The 15,852-nt window shown below is 43.5% G+C and overlaps 1 long non-coding RNA gene and 1 other non-coding gene across 2 annotated transcripts in view; both read right to left on the bottom strand.

The window, feature by feature from the left end:
• The window catches only part of LOC126295165 (uncharacterized), a 45,068-nt gene extending 30,335 nt beyond the window's left edge, over positions 1–14,733 (bottom strand). The window contains exon 1 of the long non-coding RNA XR_007552395.1: positions 14,565–14,733. This is a non-coding gene — a long non-coding RNA (uncharacterized LOC126295165). The remainder of the gene's footprint in view (positions 1–14,564) is intronic.
• Positions 14,734–15,177: 444 nt separating this feature from the next.
• On the bottom strand, positions 15,178–15,251 carry Trnat-cgu (transfer RNA threonine (anticodon CGU)). Its single transcript has one exon. It is a non-coding gene; the product is annotated as a tRNA-Thr (tRNA).
• Positions 15,252–15,852: the final 601 nt, after the last annotated feature.

Genomic DNA, 15,852 nt, shown 5'->3' with positions numbered 1-15,852 from the left:
TAGATTTTTTAAAAACTTGTTACGATCAGTTTGACGCAGAACGCTGCAACCATTTGCTGTGCAGTAAATACAGGGTTGGGCGGGGGAACTTCCTTATTTTAAAAAATCGTGAATAAGGAAGGATTAGATTAATCAATTTAATTCTTTTCCCTTTACAAAGAGTAACATCTAAAGTTTTGTTCTATTGAGTTTTGGAAATGATATCTTGAAGGTGTCCTCCGTTCTGCTCAATCCATTTGGAGAGTGTAAGTCGAGAGTTTCGGTCCACTTTTTGCAACATGTCTCTGTCGATGATGGCAATAGCAACACGAATGTTGTTCCGTAGCTCAGCAAGGGTTTGCAGACGACTGGTACACACCAAGTATTTGAGATGACCCCGTAAGAAAAACTCGCACGGCGCTAAATCTGGCGAGCGTGCTGGCGACTAGAGCTCGCCCCTCGAAGAGATGAGACGATCGGGGAAGTGTTCGCGCAACACAGCCATCGACGTTCGTGCCGCAGGAGCTGTGGCGCCTTCTTATTGGAACCAGACATCACCCACATCGATTTCTTCCAGTTCTGGAAGAAGAAACTGTTCAGTCATCTGAACATAACGCTCAGAAGTGACCGTCAATGCCTTATCGTTCTGAAAGTTGCCTGACTGAGACTCGAACTCGGGACCTTTTCCCTTCGCGGGCAATTGCTCTGAGCTACCCAAGCACGACTTACGCCCCGTCCTCACAGCTTTACTTCTGCCAGTACCTCGTCTCCTACCTTCCAAACTTTACAGAAGCTCTCCTGCGAACCTTGCAGAACTAGCACCCCTGACAGAAAGGATATTGCGGAGACATTGCTTAGCCACAGCCTGGGGGATGTTCCCAGAATGAGATTTTCACTCTGCAGCGGAGTGTGCGCTGATATGAAACTTCCTGGCAGCTGTCAGGAGAGGGCGTGAGTCGTGCTTCGGTAGCTCAGTTGGTAGATCACTTGCCCGCGAAAGGCAAAGGTCCCGAGTTCGAGTCTCGGTCCGGCAGACAGTTTAATCTGCCAGGAAGTTTCATATCTGCGCACACTGCGCTGCAGAGTGAAAATCTCAGCCGGCCGGGGAGGCCAAGTCGCTCTAGGCTCTACAGTCTGGAACCGCGCGACCGCTACGGTCGCAGGTTCGAATCCTGCCTCGGGCATACACTCCTGGAAATTGAAATAAGAACACCGTGAATTCATTGTCCCAGGAAGGGGAAACTTTATTGACACATTCCTGGGGTCAGATACATCACATGATCACACTGACAGAACCACAGGCACATAGACACAGGCAACAGAGCATGCACAATGTCGCCACTAGTACAGTGTATATCCACCTTTCACAGCAATGCAGGCTGCTATTCTCCCATGGAGACGATCGTAGAGATGCGGAATGTAGTCCTGTGGAACGGCTTGCCATGCCATTTCCACCTGGCGCCTCAGTTGGACCAGCGTTCATGCTGGACGTGCAGATCGCGTGAGACGACGCTTCATCCAGTCCCAAACAAGCTCAATGGGGGACAGATCCGGAGATATTGCTGGCCAGGGTAGTTGACTTAAACCTTCTAGAGCACGTTGGGTGGCACGGGATACATGCGGACGTGCATTGTCCTGTTGGAACAGCAAGTTCCCTTGCCAGTCTAGGAATGGTAGAACGATGGGTTCGATGACGGTTTGGATGTACCGTGCACTATTCAGTGTCCCCTCGACGATCACCAGAGGTGTACGGCCAGTGTAGGAGATCGCTCCCCACACCATGATGCCGGGTGTTGGCCCTGTGTGCCTCGGTCGTATGCAGTCCTGATTGTGGCGCTCACCTGCACGGCGCCAAACACGCATACGACCATCATTGGCACCAAGGCAGAAGCGACTCTCATCGCTGAAGACGACACGTCTTCATTTGTCCCTCCATTCACGCCTGTCGCGACACCACTGGAGGCGGTCTGCACGGTGTTGGGGCGTGAGCGGAAGACGGCCTAACGGTGTGCGGGACCGTAGCCCAGCTTCATGGAGACGGTTGCTAATGGTCCTCGCCGATACTCCAGGAGCAACAGTGTCCCTAATTTGCTGGGAAGTGGCGGTGCGGTCCCCTACGGCACTACGTAGGATCCTACGGTCTTGGCGTGCATCCATGCGTCGCTGCGGTCCAGTCCCAGGTCGACGGGCACGTGCACCTTCCGCCGACCACTGGCGACAACATCGATGTACTGTGGAGACCTCACGCCCCACGTGTTGAGAAATTCGGCGGTACGTCCACCCGGCCTCCCGCATGCCCACTATACGCCCTCGCTCAAAGTCCGTCAACTGCACATACGGTTCACGTCCACGCTGTCGCGGCATGCTACCAGTGTTAAAGACTGCGATGGAGCTCCGTATGCCACGGCAAACTGGCTGACACTGACGACGGCGGTGCACAAATGCTGCGCAGCTAGCGCCATTCGACGGCCAACACCGCGGTTCCGGGTGTGTCTGCTGTGCCGTGCGTGTGATCATTGCTTGTACAGTCCTCTCGCAGTGTCCGGAGCAAGTATGGTGGGTCTGACACACCAGTGTCAATGTGTTCTTTTTTCCATCTCCAGGAGTGTAGGTGTGTGTGATGTCCTTAGGTTAGTTAGGTTTAAGTAGTCCTATGTTATAGGGGACTGATGACCTCAGAAGTTGAGTCCCATAGTGCGCAGAGCCAGTTGAACCATTTGATTTTTGAAAATCTCATTCTGGCCTTATCGTGCCAATTCTGCTAACTTTAGATAGTGCACACAAAACAGTCACACGCTCTCTATGCAGGGGCTGCTCATGTTCTAGGCGGTTCGTGCCACTCCAACACCGTATATTATGTTAATTCACGCAACCAGACAAACGGAAATGTGCCTTGTCGCTGAAGAACAGTAAGGCGTCATGAGGCAGCTCATCGATCAATGCTTCACACGGATTTTTTCGTTAAACAGAGTCACGTGGATGAAGTGTGTGCACCACTGACAATTTATATGGAAGAAATTTCAACTCTTCCTGAAGAATTCGTCTCACTCTGCGTTCAGAAATCTCAAGGGCGGCTGCATGTTTGTGTGCAGAACGCTTGGGGAAATTCAAAATCGACATCCTTACCCTCTCGATGTTTGCAGGCGTTTTGGTGGTTTTTGGATGTCCTGGTTTCTTTTCCTGCACTTCCAGTATCCATAAAGGTATGTACCCACATAACAATTGATTTCTCGCCAGAAACGCGACCTGCAGGCGCGATGTTGAACTGTTTCCTGAATGAAACTCCCTGGAAGATAAAACTGTGTGCTCGACCGAGACTCGAACTCGGGACATTTGCCTTTCGCGCGCAAGTGCTCTACCATCTGAGCCACCGAAGCCTGACTCACGCCCCGTCCTCACAGCCTTACTTCCGCCAGTACCTCGTCTCCTACCTTGCAAACTTTACAGAAGCTCTCCTGCGAATCTGCCAGGAAGTTTCATTATCAGCGCACACTCCGCTGCAGAGTGAAAATCTCATTCTGTTTCCTGAATGCACCCTGAGTTCTAATGACCGGACGTCCATTCGAAAAGTAGGCCGCAACGGCGAACGCGCTCTCCTCTCTTGCACACTGCATGATCGCTACTAAACTAACCTTAAAAAAAGTTAAGTTTCACAGTGAAACCCACTCAACAATGAGAAACGGCCGCTGTGTTCCGCGCGTTTCAAATAAGGAAGTTCCCGCGCCGCATCCTGTACTTGCCTGTTTCTGGGCAACTGCTTCTAAAAATGAACAAGAAGCATTAAATGCCTTCAAGCACGCGTGTGGCAGCAGTAGAACTAAGAAGTTAATAGCGATAATGACACTATTAACCGAAATCTAAGAAATTTCTTGAAATAGTGAAAATTACGTAATGGCTTCGAACCGAGGCTATGATCGTGGAAAGCTTCTTTACATCCCCCTGACATGAGACGAGCATAATTTTCGTGTCAGAAGCCTGATGACAGAACCAGTTAATAGAGAACCGAATTTTTCTTAGCGTGTATAATTTGTAAGTTATGCACATCATACGTTACGACACAATAATCACTCTAGCCGGTGTGGGCTTCAGTAGTCTCACGCACCGATCACAGTCTTTTAGTTGCGGGGTATGGTTTCGATTCCCACTTCTGCGATGTATTTTAAACACAACCGAACAGATCTCCTTCACGTCTAGTTGCACCTTAATTCATGACCCGCAATATAAACATCATATCGCTTCGCTTCCAAGTGAGGGAGAGCTGGTTTAGGTTGGGCCATAGCAGAGGCACAAGTTGCAGCAAACAGAAACTCTGTAGCCAGTGAGCTTCCTTACACCAGAAACTTTATTGCATTTAATGACCCGATGGTCATTTAAGGTCACAGGAAATTTTAATTGCACGTGAGTCGTTGCGAAATCTGATGTTGGTCTGGGATTCGAATCCGAATCCTCTCTCGTGGTGTCTGACCGATACAGAGCGATATCGTTCGATCATTTCGTTGTTTTCCCCAAGGTTGCAAACTACCCTAGGTATCGACGAAAGCCAAATACACTATGTGATCAAAAGTATCCGGACACCTCCAGAAACCTAGTTTTTCATATTAGGTGCATCGTGCTGCCACCTACTGCCAGGTACTCCATATCAGCGACCTCAGTAGTCATTAGAGATCGTGAGAGAGCAGAATGGGGCACTCCACGGAACTCACGGACGTCGAATGTGGTCAGGCGATTGGGTGTCACTTCTGTCATACGCCGGATTTCCACACTCTTAAACATTCCTAGGTCCACTGTTCCCGAAGTGATAGTCAAGTGGAAACGTGAAGGGAGGCGTACAGCACAAAAGCGTACAGGCCGACCTCGTCTGTTGACTGAAAGAGACTGCCGACAGTTGAAGATGGTCGTAATGCGTAATAAGCAGACATCTACTCAGATCATCTCACAGGAATTCCAAACTGCATCAGGAACCACTGCATGTACTATGATAATTAGGCAGTAGGTGCGAAAACGTGCATTTCATGTCGAGCGGCTGCTCATAAACCACACCTCACCTCGGTAAATGCCAAACGACGCCTCGCTTGGTACAAGGAGCGTAAACACTGGCCAATTGAGCAGTGGAAAAACGTTGTGTGGAGTGACGAATCACGGCACACAATGTGGCGATCCGATGGCAGGGTGTGGGTATGATGAATGTTCAGTGAACGTCATTTGCCAGTGTGTGTAGTGCCAACAGTAAAATTCGGAAACGGTGGTGTTATGGTGTGGTCGTGTTTTTCATGGCTGGGGCTTGCACTCCTTGTTGTTTTGTGTGGCACAATCACAGCACAGACCTGAATTGATGTTTTAAGAACCTTCTTGCTTCCCACTGTTGAATAGCAATTTGGGGACGGCGATTGGATCTTTCAACACGATCGAGCACCTGTTCATAGTGCACGGCCTGTGGCGGAGTGGTTACACGACAATAACATCTCTGTAATGGACCGTGTTGCACAGAGTCCTGACCTGAATCCTATAGAACACCTTTGGGATTGCGGTAGCGTTCTCGCTTCCCACGCCCGGGTTCCCGGGTTCGATTCCCGGCGGGGTCAGGGATTTTCTCTGCCTCGTGATGGCTGGGTGTTGTGTGATGTCCTTAGGTTAGTTAGGTTTAAGTAGTTCTAAGTTCTAGGGGACTGATGACCATAGATGTTAAGTCCCATAGTGCTCAGCGCCATTTGAGCCATTTTTGAACCTTTGGGATGTTTTAGAACATCGACTTCGTGGCAGGCGTCACCGACCGACATCAATACCTCTCCTCAGCGCAGCACTCCGTGAAGCATGGGCTGCCATTCCCCAAGAAACCTTCCAGCACCTGATTGGACGTATACCTGCGAGAGTGGAAGTTCTTATCACGGCTAGGGGTGGGAAAACACCATATTGAATTCCAGCATTACCGAAGGATGGCGCCACGAACTTGTAAGTTATTTTCAGCAAGTGTCCGGATATTTTTGATCACACACTGTATGTTGGTTAGAATCCTGATCCATTACAAAAATTTGCATGGTTTCATTTCAAGCCCTAGCTTATGCACACCGAACTACTAGTGATAATAATTTTCGTTTTTAATGTCTCTTCATGTGTTGTCAGCAATAACGGAAAGTGTCGTTATTTCTCGTGAAATGTGCACACATCTCTCTTCTGGTGTGCAAACAATTCCTGGACAGAAAAAAAAACGGTGGTAGGTGCCGGATTCCATTCTCTGTCAAGAAAAAAATTAAATCTTCATTTCAAATTCGAATATCTCGCTGCTGGTGAAAAAATTCGATATCTAACATCTGATTTTACTTAGTTAACAATCTGATTACTTGCTGGGTTCGAGTCCGCGTCACTAAACTTTTCATCATGTCACTTCATTTTAAACACGTGCAGACTTTGCTACTTGAAATTACATTAAACGTTTTTCGTGGTTAGGTAACAGGAAGATAAGCATCTTCACAGGACTCCAGCCAGAACGCTAAATTTCAAGTTTACATTTGCCAACTGTTACTGGTGGAAACGTCGATATTTCACGACTCTTTATGCCTGGTCACCGATGACGAAAGTTGCTGTGATCGAGTCTCGGTCAGCACGAAAGCTTTCCTTAGTTACAGTGGCTAAAGCTGCTTGGTTGCAATCGAGATACAGAACAGAAAAGGACGTGATGTTTAAAATTCACATATGTGCAGAAATAATTGCTCAATCATGAGTGCAGAGAAAATAGTGGTCCCACCATGTTAATTTTGAGGTTTTTATAGAGAGCTTGATGCCGTCAGTCACATTGCTTTTAACTCGTTAGTTCAACAATCAGTTTTTGACAAACCACTCATATCACTAACGACTTTTCACAAGTGTAGGGAAAACCATTTAATGAGCAAAAATACTTCGAATTATCAGAGAACTTTACTAGTCGAGATATTTTCTCAAAATATCTTGTTCGTTAAAATGTTTAACTTTGCCGAAAGATTGCTGTAATGAAATATGTGACTTACGTTCTAATGAGTGAAGTAGTGATTTTGAAATTTCACGTACTGTAACAAAATTGAGTTTACAAGTGTTAAGGACTGTCTGATTTCTAATTATGCGTTTCCTAGAATTTGCAACTGGAGTGATTGCTTTAATCCTTGTGATGTCTTGTGGTAGCAATTTTGGAAAGTGAAACGACTGTACTGCAATGGCATTAGAGGACCCGCAAGACAGTTATGTTATGCGGCTTGCATGCAAATCAGGCGAAACGCAATTCAGGTCATTCATATAGTTTTGTGGATGGTAGTACGCTAAAATTAAGATGTAAAGTGATTCATATTGTGCATATTGCATCATAGCTAGGTCTGATATGACTTGGATAAAAACTGAAACCAGAGTAATACACAAATCTAAACTTTTAACTAACAATTTTGCAAATCTTTTCCACGCTCGTTTTCGTGCGTTACTCACTCCAAAGCAATTGAGTATGATGGGGCTACATTAATCTACGAATATATGTGTTAGGAGTGTAGTATTGTTCAACGGAGGCCTTTGCGGAAGTTGCAACATCTGATCGTAAACCGCGTCGGGTGCAGTACATCTGCAACAGACCAAGTAATTAAACACGAATTCGAAGCAAGACTAGTTAATTTGACCGGTACCACACTCTCACACGAAGATTTATGACTGCTTAACAGAGGCTTAAACTTTAACCTGCCACCAAACTTCGTTAATAAGTTGATTAAAGAAATTATTTCAGAGATTATGAGTGGTTGCAAGGTACTAAAGTTGTCTCAATCTGTACAGACGGAATATATCAATAAAAACATATAATTCACTTGCACTTTCTCGTAATAAAAATCGGCCTTTGAAGCGCCTGTGTAACTCCGTACAGAAATTAAACTAAAAACTGTTAAAAAATAAGATGTCGGTCGCAAAGCCTGACTAGAGTACCCCATTTGTTGTTGTTAACGATGCAGATAACATTCCCAAAACAGAAAAATATTTTGAAGAAAATGAAATAGTACAGGGAAATAGTCACTTGCACCTTTTGTTAATGTTGTCAGAAATGCTATTAACAATTCTATTACGCTTCCAGATACTAAATGGAAAAAGAAAAAGTTACTGATGATGAATCCTAAAAACGCCCTTCTAGGAGCACAAATCAAGCTCCGTAAAGAAAACAACCATATTCGTCCTGTAGATAGCGCTTGTAAAAGTCCAGAATACTCTGTAAATAGATTATGTCAAGCAAAAATTAAAGAATTTTGTACCTTCCAAAAGCTGTTCAGTGTCAAAAATAGTTCTGAGATGGCACAGTTTTACAAAATACAGTCTTGCCTGAAAATGAATGTCTTGTATCCTTCGATATTAATAATCTTTATACGAATGTGCCAATTTATATAACATTGGAAGTTATTTATAACAATTTTATTGTTTTTGAAGGACATCATCTTTACGCCAGTGGCTGTTATAGGTTGTTATTTCACTGTTGCAGTTTCGGACTTATGCCATTATCAGCACTTGATAATGGCCTAAGGCAGAAATTGCAGTAGTGTAATAAAAAACTATAACAGTCACTGGCATAAAGATGATGTCCTTCAAACAGTTTTGTATGACAGTGAATCGCAGCTATAGCAAATATAATTTCGTTGTGTTTGGAAGAATAGTCGCTACGTATATTCTTCTGAGCTATTGGAGTGACTTAAAATATCCTTATCTTTTAATTACTTTACTTCCAATAAGAAAGTCATCAAAAAATGGTCTTGTAATGGGCTCAAGTATCTCAGGCACCCTTTCAAAAATTTTCATAAATTCTCTAGAGAGCAAATTGTTTGAAACATACGCCACAGCATGAGAACAGACTACAGTGTAACGTAGATACGTCGACCACATTTTCATAAATTTTTTGGTGATGAAAATGACGTTCCGGGCTAACGAATATTTCAATATTTCTAACTCCTTACATAGAAATATGTAGTTAACTCATGAAATCGAAGTTGTGGGTTCAATAAAATTTTGTGGACATACAAAGCACCAGAATAGGGCATACTGTTAAAACTGAAACATCTCGGAAGCCAACAGCTACGAATTTGATTATACCGCAAGAGTCATGCCGCCTGCCAACTCAAAAGCATGTTTATTTTACTTGAAGGTTTTAACGGCTAGCTGAGTTAGATTGCTCAGAAGATATGATTGAGGAAGAAACTGAAATGGTGCTTCCAGTCGGAATGTCTAATGGCTTTACAGAGGCGGCAGTCAGGAGAATTGGAAGAAAGATTTTCAACAGAGTAGAAAAGAATGAAGTGGTTAACAAGGAGGCGGAAAAAGTATGTTTCGTTGTCATAGTATGGGTCCATGTTAGATAGGATAGCAGATGTCTCCGCAAATATAGTAATACAGTGGGATAGCAAACGAATAATAAACTGGTTAAATTGCTGCGACACAGCTTAGAACCACCACCTAATAAATTCTGTAGTACTGGTATCTGTAAGATTTTCTGCCGTTCATGTGGGAAATATTACAACGAACAAACATGAAGGGAGTTTCAATTAGATCTTGTGAACACGGATACATAATTAGTTTAAGAGCATTGCAATTTCATTTAAAGGAGAACTAACATCAGCTTAAAAATACTGAATATGAGCTGTCCAGTTTGCATTTTCGTAATAAGATCATAATATTGGATATTTTTGAAAAAATAGAAATGTATATGGGTAATGAGAGTGAGAACTTATAATAAATGACCAGAGCTCAGGCAGTAGTAGGTGGTTCTTTGAGTTTTTCAATGATTTACTTGTGAACCGGAAAAAGCAATGAAAACCAACACAGCTTATTTCGTTTAGCTTTCACTATATTTATGGAATTTAAAAGACGACATTTAAGTTTATTAGTGAACTGTCTTTCAGAAGTTTTACTGTAAATATAAAGCTGGCATGTAGAAATACATTTGTTCTACGAAAACTGAATTGTTGTGTTGTACTTTATTGTTGACTTTCTTGCATAACTATGATGGTAAACCTAGATAATTTTAATTTTATTTGCCTTATTTAAAAATAATTATTTTAATCAACTTTGCATCAGATGTGGTATCCCCTACTACAATCATGAACAAATCAGATAATTTGGTTCTGTATGACGTTGTTATTAACGGAATACTGCTTTTTAGAACTGATGTTTGTGCACACTAGAGCTAGCTTAACTTTTGCTCTTTTGTATTAATATTCCTTTTTTTACATGCATAAAAAAATTGTTCAAATGGCTGTGAGCACTATTGGACTTAACATCTATGGTTATCAGTCCCCTAGAACTTAGGAGTACTTAAACCTAACCAACCTACAGACATCACACAACAACCAGCCATCACGAGGCAGAGAAAATCCCTGACCCCGCCGGGAATCGAACCCGGGAGCGGGAAGCGAGAACGCTACCGCACGAGCACGAGATGCGGACAACGTGCATGAGAAGTGCAGACCGCTAGCGATAAGGGCTTACATTGAGGCTCCGTTAGCAACATTGCAACTGTAATCAGCTGCTGTTAGGTCTACTCTTTGTACACAACGACATATGTTTTGCTAGACTTTTGTAATGAAGTTATTCAACGTCCCTGTCAATGCTTGTAATGATCTTAAATGGCGTGTATTTACTTTGTATACAATTAATTACATTTGAGGATCATGTAATATCATTTCTTTGATTACGCTGCTTTGTATGATATCATTATTTGCACTTGTCTTTATTATTTGTCACACTGACACCTGATGGTGGGCTACACCCGAAATGCGTCGGATAACAATGGATTCAACACCACATCGATATGTATTACGTAGGCCACACATCAGCATTTTTATAGGCAGCTTTTATTGTTTTAACGAGTTCTTCTACCGTGCTCTATAGTTATTTTAAACCTAAAAATTAAGTCTACTTGAAGTAATCACAATGTCTCCCCCCTTTCTAGTAGATGCGACTTTGCACAGTGAATGGTATATTCAATAATTTCAGGTTATGTACCGTACTTATACGTCAACGTGTCTTTAAAAAGTATTTTGTAAATGGAAGTAAAAAATTATTAACGAAATTTTTTAAAACATTTTGTGGTGCTCACAATGTACCTCCATCGTTTTTTAGAAGTATACTTTGCTGAAAATATGTTGGCACTGCTGGGGTGAAGATTTCCAGCTGCTGGCGTATATTATTAAAACCTCTAATTCAGTGCAGCTTTATCTCAACACTACTATTGTTTTTGAAACGAGCATTGTCACTTTGAGGTGTCTCACGAAATACGAGATGGTAAGCAAAACAAATGATTTTCATCTAATATTTATGCATTTATTTATGCATGTAGCAGAAAAATGCCTCTATGAGTCAAAGAAATTCATTTCAAAATTATAAGTAGAAAGACTACAAATGGCTTTAGTGCAAATCATCTAATAAATACAGTATCAAATAAACCGTTTGTTTAAGGCGAAGTGAAGCACGTGAAAGGTTTGTTCATCAAGCAGAGAGGGCAGTCAGAGATGCCCAGGTGTATGGTTTGTATCATAATTAGTTGCGAAATTTATGTGTCTTGCCCACAGATGCTCACTTATAGCTCTCTGGTTCAGAATTTCGTTGCAATTGCAAATGCATTAGTGTGTTGTTGTGGTGAGGCTTAGTAAAATCCGTTGCGCTTGCATAAAGATTTCATTGTGTTAGGTACATTTCATTCGCTGCAGTGTGTGAGTTTGCACCAAACATAACTGCGTTATGACTGCTATATTTCATTGGAAACTTTCCGACTTTGGTGCGGTGGGTTAATCAGTTTCGAAATATGGCAACAATTATGATCATTAACGAGAACGTAGGCAGATGACCATGGAGCTGTCGTATGAGGCTATAGGATGCAAAAGTCAATTTTTTTAACTGAATAGTATTTTTTAACTGCGCGAGAAAGACTACAGAGCAGGCAGAGTACTGGTATCACTGCATCTTAACTGGTGGGCTTTGTTTGTGTTCTCGCACTATGGCAGTGTATCTAGTCTGTCTGAAAAGTTAATATGTTGCCATGGACAGTGCGAGGGGCTGGGAGGAGGGGGCACAGATTCTGTCACACTAAATTGTTAATTGTTAGGTAACTGTGATACAAAAAAGGTACTGTATGTTTGGGATGGGAAAAACCGACCGGTTTAAACCAGTACCAGTGTTTTAGTTCTGAATAACCGGTATTTTTCAGTATTTGTTTGGTACCAGTTATAACAGCTGTTTCTATTTTCACTAGTAACTTATTAAAAAACCGAAACATCAATTAACCGTAGTTGCAGTGCTAAAATTTTTCGTTTTAAATAATCGTTTCTTAGAGAATGGGTAATTTTTATTTCTAAAATTTGCATTGCTTTAAAAATCTTGCGTTACTATAGCAAATGGGAAATGTAATCAGTGTTATTTTACGAATAATGCCGGCAGATGGCTCAAATGATTCAAATGGCTTTAACAAGGAAATCTCCCCATCGCACCCCCATCAGATTTACTTATAAGTTGGTATAGTGGATAGGCATTGAAAAACTTAACACAGCTCAATCGATAAAACAGGAAGAATTTGTGTGGAACTATGAAAAAATAGGCGAAATATACAAACTGAGTTGTCCATGCGCAAGATGGAGAGCGTGAACTGAGCAGAGCCGTGCTCCCGTGGTTAGCGTGAGCAGCTGCGGCACGAGAGGTCCTTGGTTCAACTCTTCCCTTCAATGAAAAGTTTACTTTCCATATTTTAGCAAGGTTATGGTGTGTCCGTTCGTTCATTGACGTCTCTGTTCACCGTAATAAGTTAAGTGTCTGTGTTTTGCGACCGCACCGCAAAACCGTGCGATTAGTAGACGAAAGGACGTGCCTCTCCAATGGGAACCGAAAACATTTGCTCGCAAGGTCATAGTCAACCGATTCCTCCACAGGAAAACACGTCTGATATATTCTATACGACACTGGTGACGGCATGTGAGTCACATGACAGGAATATGTTGTCGACCCACCTAACTTGTACACTTTGCGAATGGGTAGGAAGATACTTCTACCTTGCCCGATTTAGGTTTTCGTGCACTGTAGTCGACTGACGTGTGTTTCGATGTTTGTTTACGTGTAGCGTCCCCATACTACGGCGCAGTTCAAATGGTTCAAATGGCTCTGAGCACTATGGGACTCAACTGCTGTGGTCATTAGTCCCCTAGAACTTAGTACTACTTAAACCTAACTAACCTAAGAACATCACACACATCCATGCCCGAGGCAGGATTCGAACCTGCGACTGTAGCAGTCGATGTTTGTTTACGTGTAGCGTCCCCATACTACTGCGCAGTTCAAATGGCTCTGAGCACTATGGGACTCAACTGCTGTGGTCATCAGTCCCCTAGAACTTAGAACTACTTAAACCTAACCAACCTAAGGACATCACACACATCCATGCCCGAGGCAGGATTCGAACCTGCGACCGGACTGAAGCGCCTAGAACCGCTCGGCCGGCAACGCCAGCAGAAACGAGTAAGAATTGGCACGGTATTGAATTTACAATGTGGAGTGGCTTGTTAGATGGCGCGTGTGTACGTGCAATGTGCGAGACTTGTCACATATCGTCTATATGGTAGTTTCTACGTCACCGATTGTTTTACAGAATGCCACCATCCTCAGGCTGGAAGTGTTTACGAAGTGCAGCGTGAGTCAAGTGCAATGCTCCATTTGTTTTAAAAGATAATAAAATTGTGAGAAAAATAGGAGGAGAAAACCCGTAACATAACAATTCACTCATGCTTACAATAAAAATAGAAAACAGCCGATCTGCTGCATGTGTCTAATTAACAAACCTTTATCTCCTTGTAGCCCTTGAAAACGGACAAATTAACACGAAAAATAGAATTCTTCACTCTCCGTTTTCATCCTTTAGCACTGACTACTGGTAATGCCCAATGGTCCGCGATTACAACATGGTTTTTGAGGAGAGTTTGGAAAAAATGAGAACCAATAAGGGAACACTGGTGATTTCTTTTGTACTGCAGTTTTCAACCACGTATCAGTTTTCGAGGAAAGCATCGAGCGGTGGATCGACTAAGTCTTCTTTTATTAACCTGTTTAGTTGAATATTTTGATTCTAGAATGAGATTTTCACCCTGCGGCGGAGTGTGCGCTGATATGAAACTTCCTGGCAGATTAAAACTGCGTGCCAGACCGAGACTCGAACTCGGGACCTTTGCCCGCGAAAGGCAAAGGTCCCGAGTTCGAGTCTCGGTCCGGCACGCAGTTTTAATCTGCCAGGAAGTTTTGTTTTGATTCTGTGTGTCTTAAAAATGAGCGAGTCTGAATTCTCCAAACAGTTTGGTTTCTGCATTTACTACATTAGGAAATAATAAGACTAAAGAACGGTAAATCATTTCTGAAACCGTTTATTTTGAGCGGTTTTAACAGTCCAGTTAAACTGGAGTTGGAAAAACTCGATATAACTGAATACCGGTCATTTCAGCGATAAGCGCCAGCCTTATTGCATGTGTCACTCCCTGGTTCGATGTAATAAGTACAACAAATAAATAAAAAGGCTGCTGTGCGTGGTAGGTGATTCACCTGACAGGGACCGCGGTGGCGGTGTTTACCTGCTGAGAAGAGGAGGCACGAAGCGACGAAGAGCAGCGCGGCAAACAACACAGACCGTAGCCTCGCCATGTCCGCTGGTCTCTGCTCCCTCGACACACTGGCTGGCTGGCGAGCCTAGCCGCTCGGCGCACTCTGATTGGCTGCTGTGGGCCCTGGGAGGCCATTGGTCGGTCTGATAATTCCCTCTCTGACTTCATCTGCCCGGCCGCCTTCACGTGCGCAGACACAATTGTAAGATTGCGAGACCCTCATCACACAGTTACATGCTGTTGTTGCGGTCTTCTGTCCCAAATACTGGTTTGGCACAGCTCTCTGCGCTAGTCCATCCTGGGCGAGTCTCATCTCGGCGTCACTACTGCAGCTTACTTAGGGTGACCAGATGCAGTTGTTTAAAAAGGAGGACAAGCAGCTTCAAAAAGGAGGGCAAAAGAAGAAAAAGGAGGACACCTCACACGGGCCAACTGCAGATGACGATACCACCCGTCACCTTTGGACAAGTCACGTGACTGCCGGGAATTACCGGTAAAACTATTACTTAATTGATGAGTAACTGAAAACCTCAGCTGCGGACAGGTGTAGCTGATATACTTCTATGCGGGCAGCTGAAATGTGTGCCCCGACCGGGACTCGAACCCGGGACCTCCTGCTTACGTGGCAGACGCTCTATCCACCTGAGCCACCGAGGACACAGATGAATTGAGCGACTGCAGGGACTTATCCCTTGCACGCTTCCCGTGAGACACATTCCCAGCTGTCCACAATTCCACATATGTATTGTACCTTATAGACACTTGCCCAACCACTCATTACTCGCGCACGCTTTGACGATTCCAGTAAGAGTTTGGGCAAACTGTGTGCACTCGCACAGACGAAGGTCAATGGCTGGGTAGCCTTTAACTATATATACGAAGACAGTAACTTGTTCTCGAAAGAACAGGTACTGTTGATGACCGTGCAGCTTTTCCCTGGAATAAATGATGACTGCAGAGACAGGTAGAGGATATAGAATCAGTGCGCAGTGCGAATGTCCGTGTTACTGATAAGTCGCATATATGTACAGTATTTAATAATCACTTTCTGAATATAGCAGGTGAACTAAATAGAAACCTAGTCCCAACAGGGAATCATATAACGCTCGTAGAAAAAAGTGTTCCGAGACTGTTACCTGAAATGCTCCTCCATGATACTGACAAGAGGGAGATTGAGTTGATAATTAAATCACTAAATACCAAGAACTCTTATGGATATGACGGGGTATCTAGCAGAATACTGAAGTATTGTTCTATG

This window comes from Schistocerca gregaria, chromosome 11, assembly GCF_023897955.1.
Source record: "Schistocerca gregaria isolate iqSchGreg1 chromosome 11, iqSchGreg1.2, whole genome shotgun sequence".
Lineage (NCBI taxonomy): Eukaryota > Metazoa > Arthropoda > Insecta > Orthoptera > Acrididae > Schistocerca > Schistocerca gregaria.
Note: the sequence above shows the minus strand (reverse complement) of the source record. Positions and strands in the feature narration are given on the sequence as shown.